Source organism: Ursus maritimus, unplaced genomic scaffold (assembly GCF_017311325.1).
Source record: "Ursus maritimus isolate PB19 unplaced genomic scaffold, ASM1731132v1 scaffold_3, whole genome shotgun sequence".
NCBI lineage: Eukaryota > Metazoa > Chordata > Mammalia > Carnivora > Ursidae > Ursus > Ursus maritimus.
In genome coordinates, this window is record NW_024425563.1 from 42,446,319 (window position 1) to 42,456,976 (window position 10,658).

A 10,658-nucleotide genomic window follows, 5' to 3' on the forward strand; every position below is an offset into this window, starting at 1 on the left:
AAGGGAAATGCAGACCCGGGGAAGCAATGTCTGGGGAGGGGAGTCTGAATATAAAAATTGTGCAACTAAAAGGTTTTCACAGTTAATGCACCTCTTTCCCACTGCAAAAGGCTACCTTTAAGAGCTGCCATTTCCTTTACATTAACGAAAAATGGACACATCTGTTGAAAGAAGCGGGAGGGGAGAAGACAATAGCTATTATGAGAGTCGGGCAAAGTGCACGTGTGTGTGCATGTGTGCGTGTGTGCGCGCATGTGCGCGCATAAACCACTAAAGAAAGTGCAAAGAGGCGAGCCTGGTGGAAAGAGTACCGTGGAATTGCTGTCAGTTATTATTTATATAGCATCATAAATGCATGGCTGTCAAAGCCAACGGCCATCTTACTTAACTGCTACCTAAGTGCTGGCAATGCAAGACCTCAAAAGAATGACTCTCCTATTTAATATTTAACCAGATGCTTCCATTTTTGAAAATATACTTTGCTTCTTGTGGAGAAAGGAGGGGAGGCTGACTTTCAACTTCTGTGATGTATGGGCTGTTGTTGAAGTAATAGAACACCAGGTTTTGTTCTTCTAACTTCACTGTCAATATTTCCATCATGTTGGTGAACAGAGCATTTGTCTACAAGTTTGAATTACTCCCCTACATTATTATGTTCGTTAACATGCTGACGAAATAGGCTAAGGTATAGTTACCATGATCCTATAATGGAGATGTGACAACTAAGGCAGAGGGCGTCAATGCAAACCAAGGGAGAGATGGACCAGAACCTGACTTTTTTGGGGGGCTTGAATCTTATGATATCATGGAAAGGCCATGTTAGGCAAACTGCTAAAGTCCCCAAGAATTTACCCAATCAAATGGACACAGGACTTCCAGCACACCTTGGTGGGCTGGATGGGGCTGTCTGTTTTACCTCCTACAACTGGCTGACTTCCCATCTCTCTTCCTTGAGCTCTCCCTCTCCCTGTCTCAGGTACATCCCTTGCCTCTCCGTCATCTCCTATGCTCGCCCTTCATCTCTGGGCTTCCTCCAAGCCCCCAGAAGTGCTCTCTCAGACACCACAGCCACTACTGACCATGCACAAGACCAGATGTTCACGCATTCCCTGGTCTCATCTGGAAACCAACTTAGATGGCTATCAGTTAATCAATCCAGCAGCCACAGGTACACAGTAAAGAGACACTAGGAGCCTCTGAAGTTCACCTGCCAGGACGCCCTCTTCCCTGGTCTGCATCATGAAGAATTTACTGCCCTCGCGGCTCTCTATCTTTGCTTCCATCCGAGAGTGTGGCAAATCTCTAAATGTCTCTGAGCCTTTCTGCCCACAATGGGGGTACACATGGAAGTGGTCAGCCCCTTGAAAAGCCCTCTATTATTCCAGCACTATTTTTGTTACAGGCCGACTGTCAAGCTCTTTCTCCCATATCTCTCACACATCATTTCCTCCGGTGCCCATATATTTTAAATGAAAAATGTAAGGACAATAAGGCAGTCTGAGAACAAGAGAGCAATATCCCCAAGAAGGAAGACTGTCTGTTCTTGTTGTTCTTGGTTTACTTTAATCTCACCTTTGGGTCTCTTTAATACATCCCACCCCCCTAAAGGGAAAATCAGAGAGACACGGGAGGCTTGAACAATGAAGCATTTCTCTGCTCCATTCCCTGCCTCCCCCATCCCACTGCCCCAGACCCCCTAGGGCCAAGAACGACTCCCATGCTTCATGAAATTTCAGATAATATTGAGGGGAATGTCAGAATGACTTCACTGGCCTACAGACAGCATCTGTATGGTCTCCTGAGGGAGACAGGATCGGACACAGAGCAGCCCCTTGTGCTGGGGACGGCATAAGAGGGTCCCATTATCTGCAGAAGGGATGTGAAATTGGAACAACTCCAGCTGAGAATGCAGCAAGCCACACCATTTACATGAAATATACGGTGTTGGGTCCGCCACAAAGCCGACTGGCTTTGATCTTGGTGAACTTTTGAATCATGTGTGACTAAAGAATTCTTTACAAAGAATTATTTCAGCTTTCTGAGTTAATGAAAAGCCAGCCCGCAGAATTTATGGAAGCAAGAGACCAAGCATTAGAGGGAGGGAAAAAAAGTCATAAAAAAAATCCCCGGGAGCCTTTAATGCGACAGTCCTCATGGTCTGTGCGGATCTCTAACTCCACATTTTTCTGTCAGATTTATTGGGTTTTATTGGAATTCATTCTTCTCAGCACTGGGGTCTGTGGAGATAATCTTAGGGAGAAAAACGTGTCTGAGGCAAAATGAACCAGATTGATGAGACAAAATCAAGGGAATAAGTCCCTAATTGTCGGGCAGTGATCAACCCTATGTGCACAACACAGCACACTGCATTACAAAACCAGCGTCACCACCGTAGTCCCCAGGAGGAAGTTACCAGAGTCTCTGTTGCCTGGGATCAATTGGTTGTAATAGACGGAGAAAATTCTACAAAATCAACCTGCCATTTTTATTGTGTGAAGTGGTTTTGCTTCCTAACCTACTTCACGGTAGACAATGTATTCATGGGGGAGAAGAAATATGGGAAGCCAGGGGAAAGTGACCACTTAAAAGCAGAGTGCATGTGTCTTCTGAAATGCATAATGTCTGCTCGCATTGGCCGGGAATTTGCTACAGAGCCATCATCCAGAGAGTAAATCATAGGATATGTACGAAGAGAGAAATTGGAGCAAAAAGGTTAAGATGTGAGTCATCTCAGATGTGGGAAACCATTTCTCTCCCAAGGCTGGGCATCATTCACTTTCATTTATCCTTTCCCAAGATTTTTCTTTCAAGAAGAGATTAAAGACAGCAGTGATCGCTGAGAAGTCTTCATTCTTTATGCTGTGGTAATAATAAATCTAATACCTTTCACTAGTTATCTCTTTCAATGAAAAACATTTTATCCATAACCTGTCCTCTGGATAGTGAGAGAGTAGTGCTTGTGATAATTTTTCCACGCAGAGAGGCAGACTGGTGCTGAGGTTAAAAGCCTGGTCTCGGCCCTGTGCCACCTTGGTTTGAACCTCCTTCCTAGTTAGTTCCTTCCCTTCCCAGGGGGGTCTGCACTTCGAGTTATTCTCTGAGGTTCAGTTTCCTCATGGGAGTAATGACAGTGTCTCTCTCCTCGGGTTTTTATAAGGACGAAATGAGATAATAGGTACTAAATACTTTCTGGTACACCGTAAACCCTCAATAAATATTAAATGACATCCTAAAACTAGGTGCCTTGAAAAATTGATTACAGATTAGGTCTTTTTTTACTTATTGTAAGAGGCTTTCAAATTTGAGGAGAAAAAAAAACCATGCTCTTTAAAAAACAGAACGCCTGAAATGAAAATAACATCCATTTATTACTCTAACAGAGTAATTTAACAAACTTCCAATAGCTATTTTTTAGGACGTACCTATGTGTGGGCATCATGCCAGATAATCTGATGTTCATTATCTAATTTTAATTCTCAGTATAAGCACCTGGAGGAGATGGCTATCTTGTAGCCTCAAACATGTTCAGTGAGGTTATGTGATCAGCTCACAGTTGCAAGGCTGGAAGCATCAGGGTTTGCATTTAAACTCAGGTTTTCTTATTTCAAGTCCATACTCTTTCTAGACACTTGCTTCCTATGGGTAATATTCAAAATTCAAATTATTGTATGCAGAGACTTTATTAATACTAATAGCTGATCATATTATAAAATAAAAAGTGGAATCATATTATAATCTGCCCCTTAGATAAACACATGCCTTTTGCAAATCAGAGAAAGCAAATGATGTGCCTCAAGGGTCACTAGTAACAATTACGCACAGAATAAAGAATATCCATTATTCAGGGTTGAAATTCAGAGAAAAACTAAAAATTAAGTCAGGGAGTTGAAATGAAGATCAGAGAGAATATTAAATATTCAAGAAAATAAAGTGAAGGGTCTTTGTTTTGCAGTTTTTGGGGTTTTTGTTGTCGGTTTGGGGGTTTGTTTGTTTTTTAGGGTTTTTTGTTTGTTTGTTTTTCAGTCATTTGAAAAAGAAATCCACAAAAATACCTTCTCTCCTTAAAAATATCCCATCAATAACTTGTGAATTCTTTTCACTTCTGGTTAAAAGTAAGTATTATTAAAGTGCCCTGAGGGCTTTTTCTTTCTCTTTCCTGTCCAACATTCCACAAAATAAAAGAAAGCTAATCTGTGAGGTTTTCCTCTCTTCCAATACCAGTTTTAAAAGACAAAAAGTCCCCATGCTGCGCCATGCTGAATTCATAACTTACATTGGGCACCTCTTGGAAAAAAACTCCTGTCAGTGCAGAGGAAAGTGAGTCGCTCTGACAGAATGAGGCAGCACCTCGGTAGACCGTTGCCTCTACTCGAAGCCACGATGCCAGATTTTGGTGGGTGTACTGGTTAACTAGGGCTGCCACAACATAGCTACACAACTGGGGGACTTAAACAATAGAAATGTGCTTTCTCACAGTTCTGGAGGCTAGAAGTCCAACATCAGCATGTGGCAGGGTCGATTCCTTCTGCTGGCTGTGGGGGAAGGACGTGTTCCCGACCTCTCTCCTTCGCTTGTAGATAGCTGTCTTCTCCCTGTGCCTCTTCATGTCGGCTTCCCTCCAGGCATGTTTGTGTCCGAATTCACCTTTTTATAAGAACAGCAGTCAGATTCGGAACCCACCCTCCTCCAGGGTGCCCTTATCCTAAATAAATACATCTGCAATGACCCTATTTCCAAATAGAGTCACATTCTGGGGTAAGAATCTCAACATATGAATTTTGGGGACACACAATTCAACCTATAATACTGAGTTATGGCTCTAAAATTTTGCCTGCCAAAGGTTAGCTCTAGTCACCAAGAGGATGAGTTAAGTATTAGACAAATAATATCATGCCCATTAACACACTTTCTAAAAGCTAATTATTATACAGAAATAGATGGTATTGTCTCTATAATCTCCTCACCAATTATTTCCTCTGAGCGAGTAGACTCCCAACCAGAGTAGTCATAAGCTCTAAAATGGCACCCTGACTCCAGACATGCCTACCTTGCTTTAGTTGAATTTCTAACTCCCGGGGCTAAAAGGGGGAAGAAGCAGGATTGGGGATGGGAAACCAGTAGTAAGATAACATGCAAACACATTATTCTGTTGGACTTACAATCCATCACTAAGATAGACAAGTATTTCCTACTGGGAACTAAGGTTTGGGGCTTAGTCTATGTAATTCATTTACAATTCAGAGTATTAGAGTCAGCTCCATGTGTCTTTCTCTGGATACTTTTTTCTCAGAAAGCTCCCTCTGCTCTCTATTACCAAGATGAATGACATGCCTTTCTCTGGCCTTCCCAGCAACCTGAGTTACTTAGGCACAATGATTATTGGGTTACTGATGTGTCTCTTAAAGATTATGAAATCTTTAAGGGAAGGAGACCACGGTTAATCTCTACAGCCACGATGCAAAGAAGAGTACAGTAAAGATTTGCTAAATGAAAGGAGTATAATAAATTTTTGCTGAGTTAAAATTGGATAAACATGGACCATCTCAACCTAAGAGTTGGTGAATAGCTGGCTGTCCCTATCTCAGAGAGAGGAATGGTCAGCCCTCATTTCTCCTGAAGACACCACAGAGGGGATACGCAGAAAGGCTCTGGAGCTACACTGGGAACGCCCCTCATGCTGGGGTTGGTGCCGGTTGTTTACGCCAGTCCCTTGCGGAGAGGAGCACAAGTGACATATCCAAGAGCACAGACCACAGCTGACTGCCTGGTTAAGATGGAAAGATCACTTTAAGCAATTTGAGTCTCTTTTAATCAAAAGTACTGCGGTTTAATCTTTGTCTTCCTTCATTTTGAGCCAGCCTTGTTGAATCTCTGGCCAAAGCGGATAGTAAAAAAATATATATATCTTTTTGCAACAGTTTATCTTTTATGAGAATTTCTCTGTGGCATTTCCCCCTATTTTATTTGGGCACATTTGGTTTCTCCCAAAAGGACTGTATCAGCTGGCATTAGGAAACTTTAGAAATGTGTTTACATTTCTAAACACTCTTGAAATTGAATCTTCAAGATGACCCAAGTCTAAAGGGACTGTTATTTTATTAACACAACTCTGTTTTCTCTAAATTTGCTTTTGTGAATCTAAATTTTCTCACATGTTAAGGTTGGGTCAGGAGGGAACAGGCAAACTTAACTCCTTAACAACTGTAAATGATGCAAAGAGGAGAAACCTTGACTCCATCTGGGTTCCCTTCTCTGAACTAGCTCAGCATGTGCCTGAACTTGCGGCAGCTCGAATTCACTGCTTTCCAAAGTGCTCTCTTCAAGCGTCTTCTTGAGCTACCTTTGCATCCAAACTCGAATTCAATGGAAAGAAGTTCAGAGATGTGTCCCAGAATCCCAGGATGATGGGCTCTGCCTAAAGAGTCTAAGTCAGTCTTAGTTTGACAACATTCTTTGAGCTGCAAAAGAAAAGAAAAATTACCTCTCTATTTAGTGGCATTTGCTTCAGAAGAACTCCAAGCACTTAAGAAAAAGAATTCCTTTCACCTCTCATGTGCTTGGTTCTGTATGTGCATTGTTCTGGGACCGTGCTATCCAGCCTTCACCTGGGGAGAAGAAAAGAGAGCTATGGTTATTTAACATGCAGTCCACTGCAGTACAGACAAACCCCTCTCTTGCTTCATGGAGGACTATACCAGGAGTAGATGGAGAGCTGAACCTCTTTTCACCGCCACTCCCACCAAACCCTGCGCAGCCTCTCCTAATGTTTATGAACACTGTTGTGAGCTCTACACACCACTCCATTGAGCCAGGCTCTATCTATGGAGGAGATGAGCTATGCTTTCATTTAGGATAAACCTGATCTTTATCAATTCTCTATTAAATTCAAAAAATAAGGGGAAATTCTGTGTATTAGTTTCTTATTGCCATCATAACCAATTACCAAAAATTTAATGGCTTAAACCAACTCAATGTATCACTTTACAGTTTTGGAGGTCAGAGGTCCAAAATCAATTCCACTGGGTAAAAATCAAATTGTCATCAGGGCCGCAATTCCTTCTAGAAGTTATAGGGGAGAATCGGTTTTCTTGCCTTCTCCACGTTTAGGGGCTGCTTACGCTCCTTGGCACATGACCACATCCTCTATCTCAAAGTACATCACTCCACCTCAGTTTCCATCTTTCCATTTCTCCATCTCTGTGATCCTCTGGCCTCCCTCTTAAAAGCACTCTTGCACTTCTATTGGGCCATCTGGATAACCAAGGATAATCTTCCTATATTAGAATCCTTAAGTTAATCACATCTGCAAAATCCCTTTTACCATGTAAGGTAACATATTCATAGGTTCTGGGGATTTGGATATGGTCGTCTTTGGGGTTATTCATCCTATGATATTCCATGGAAAACATAAGTTTCTTCCATCACACCTATGATGAAAAATTTTTAGCTCTCTCTTTGTACTTCAGGATAGAGTTCAAGAACTCCCCACACCCTTCATGACCCCATCCTGCTTACTTCGTTAGCAGTTCAAGGTAACTATTAAGAGTACAGATTCAGAGCCCAGCAATCTGAGTTTTTATGTGCTTCAAACCTAGGGCAGGTTATTTGATCTTTCTAAGTTTTGTTTTCTCATCTGGAAGTGGGAGAAATGATCATCTGTCGTACAGAGTTACTGGTGAGGATTAAATGAGATAAATAATATAAGTAGAGCCTTGAGCTGAGTTCCTGGCACATAAAAAGACCAACAGGTAGTAGTTAGTCCCAAAAATATTGTACAACAATAAAAAAAAAAAAGACAAATATTTCCACCCTTATAGAGTTCACATTCTGGTGAGATATATACACACACAAGAAATGAAGAAAAAAAGAAAGAGAGACTAGGACAAGTTAGAGTATGATTGTGTTCTAGAAATATTGACAAGAGCAAGGTTAGAGAAATTGGGTACTGGAGTAGGACGTCCTGTTGCAATTTCAGATGAGGGGTAGGGACCAGTGGAAGCCTCATGGAGTAGGTGACCCATGAGCAAGGGTCTGAAGGAAATGAGTGAGTTCACACTCTAGCCAAAGGGAAGAGTGAGTGCCTTGTCCCTAAGCTGAGAGAAGACCATATTTGAGGTGCAGCAAGAAGGCCTGAATGGCCCAGTGAGAAAGAACGAGCGTAGGCCAGTCTGGATGGGGAATGCTACTTAAATAAACTCTTTGGAAAGTTATAATGATCCCAAGAGCCTCATAGCCATGGTAGAGACTTCGGCTTTTACTCTGAATAGAATGGGAGCCACTGCTGGGTTTTGAGCAAAAGAGTGACATGCTCTGAATTGTTTTTTTTGTGTGTGTTTGGGAGTTTTTTGTTTGCTTGTTTGTTTTGTTGTTGTTCTTGTTAAAGACATTTCATTTATTCTAACATTTCTAGATGTCATATGTTTGCCATAATGCTGGAAATTAAAGTTTTGTGTTACCTTATAAACATGTTGATAATTAATCTCTAGCTTGAACCCTAGCAAATTAGTTCATGTTTAATATGGCTTACCGTTCTCTAAGCAAATTTTACCAAAAAAAAAAAAAATATTTAATATAGTGCGCCCTCCCCCTTATTGGTGGTGTATTTATTCTAGAAAATAGGCAGAAGATCTAGAAAAGCAGAGAATAATAAAAAGGATATATATCACGGGTTCCGAAGCTTGAGAAATCTTACACAATGATTCATCTGTAATGCCTAATTTATAACTTCTTGCTGATATGCTACCTAGAGAACTGACACTATTAACTGAAAGATTTTGAACGTGAAAAACTGTATCTGAAAACTTTATTTCATTGACTTATTTTATAATTATTCATGTATCAGAAAAATTTTTCTCAGTAACAAAGGGTCTCCAAATAAGAAATTAAAGCTATTCTGTAATAGACTCTTCTTTTAACTTGAATTATAGAGATTAGTTTTTTGTCATCACCTGCTTAGTTTGTGACCTCGATAAATGTTATTTGCATTTTAATTTAATTTCATTAATGTTTTATAGGAAAAAATAATTACTGATTCAATTAAATCCTTGCTTCTTTCTTGAATACTTGCACAGAATAATGTAGTTTGAAATAAGAGTTTAATACCAGATGTATATTATCCCTGAATCTCTCTTTTTTTAAATTTTTACTACTGCTAAGACCATAACTGATCAAGAAGATGCCACTGGCTGACCTGGGTTTTAAAAGTATCCTTCTGGGGCGCCTGGGTAGCGCAGTCGTTAAGCATCTGCCTTAGGCTCAGGGCATGATCCCGGTGTTCCGGGATGAACCCCCACATCAGGCTTCTCTGCTGGAAGCCTGCTTCTTCCTCTCCCACTCCCCTGCTGTGTTCCCTCTCGCTGGCTGTCTCTCTGTCACATAAATGAATAAAATCTTTAAAAAAAATAAAAATAAAAGTATCCTTCTGACTGCTATGTGGGCAATCCACTGGAGGGAGGTGAGGTTAGGGCAGGGAGAGAGATAGGGACTCTAGTAATAATGTGGAAGAGATGTGACAGTGTCTCACATCAGGTCCCAGTGGGAGAATGGAAAAGTGGTCAGATTCCAGGAATATTTTAAATATGGAGCCAATAGAATTTCCTGATGGAATGGATGTGAGGCGTGAAAGAAACAGAGGAATCAAAAATACTCTTAATCTCCAATATGGATGAACCTTGAAAACATCACACTGGGTGAAAGAAGCCAGACACAAAAGGTCACATATTACATCATTCCATTTATATGAAATGTCCAGAAGAGGCAAATCCATTGCTACAGACAGTAGATTAGTGGTTGCCAGGAGCTGGGGAACTGGAGAAAATTGGGAATGGTTGGTAATGGTTAAAGGATTACTTCTGGGGATGATGAAAATATTCTGGAATTAGATAGTGGTGATACTTTCACATTATGTACAAATTGTACACATTAATGTGGTTAAAACGATGAATTTTATATTCTGTGAATCTTACCTCAATTACAGGAAAAAGTATCTTGTAGCATTCTGGCTTGAGCAACTGGAAGAATGAAGCGGCCATCAGTGGAGGCGAGGAAGGCTATGGGTGGAACAGCCTAGAGGGAGGAAGATGAACAACTGAGTTTTGGACATGTTGATTCTGAAAGGTTCATTAAGCACCCAAATAGAAATGTCAGAAAGATAATTTGTAGACAAGTTTTTAGTTTGGAAGAGCAGTTAGGCTAGAATATTTACATTTGAGTGTTCTTGGCACAGAGATGACATTGAAAGCCATGAGACTCCATGAAATCACTAACAGTGTGAATGTAGATAGACGAGAGGACTAAGAATTGAGCTCTCAGAAAGTATGAAGTTAAGAATTAGGGGTAAAACAGGAAGCTGTTAAGGAGACAGAGTAGTAATCAATGAGTAGGAAACAAACCGAGAGATATTCTTATCTTCTATCACTCTCCTATGTTTACCTTCTTTATCACACATAAAGGTCCTGGTCAGTGTCATGATAATATCATACCTTAAGGAGGCTTCCTACATGCTGTTCTCTGTAACTAGAATGTTCTTGCTCCTTACTCAACTGGTTAACTCAACTCCCTCTCATCCTTCAAAACTAATTTCAAATATCACCCCCTTTAAGAAGTCCTCCTTTCTCTTCTACTCTGAGTTAGATGCTCCTCTCTTATGCTTTCCCAAC

General features: G+C 40.8%; 1 long non-coding RNA gene across 1 annotated transcript; it reads right to left on the reverse strand.

The window, feature by feature from the left end:
• Window positions 1–4,362: 4,362 nt before the first annotated feature.
• Window positions 4,363–10,118, reverse strand: LOC103658965. Its single transcript, XR_567356.2, has 3 exons — window positions 9,966–10,118; window positions 6,482–6,605; window positions 4,363–4,644 (listed from the first exon to the last, which is right to left on the reverse strand). It is a non-coding gene; the product is annotated as an uncharacterized LOC103658965 (long non-coding RNA).
• Between the last annotated feature and the right edge of the window lie 540 nt (window positions 10,119–10,658).